The sequence below is a fragment of the Theobroma umbraticum genome, unplaced genomic scaffold (genome assembly GCF_002168275.2).
Source record: "Theobroma umbraticum cultivar Fairchild unplaced genomic scaffold, ASM216827v3 scaffold_84.0, whole genome shotgun sequence".
NCBI lineage: Eukaryota > Viridiplantae > Streptophyta > Magnoliopsida > Malvales > Malvaceae > Theobroma > Theobroma umbraticum.
Window position 1 is genome coordinate 176,311 of NW_018397296.1, and position 285 is coordinate 176,595.

The following is a 285-nucleotide window of genomic DNA, read 5'->3' on the forward strand; positions in this document are numbered from 1 at the left end:
CATAATTCATGACTAACCTTATGAATTTAGAAAACTAACTTTCCTCAAATTCATTATGCCTTAGCCAAAGACTTTATACAAGTAAATCAAGAAATGAGAACAAGTGAGATACATCCTTTCATATCACTTGAGGTGATGAATCCTCTCTTGACCACTTATTCACCTCCGCATGCTTCGTGGCATACCCAAAAACACCCTGTCTAAGCATTTGGTCGCTTCCAAACCTGTAGGAGTGAAATCAAAGTATGTCATTCCCCATACAAGATAACCTGGTGTCTTAAGTCC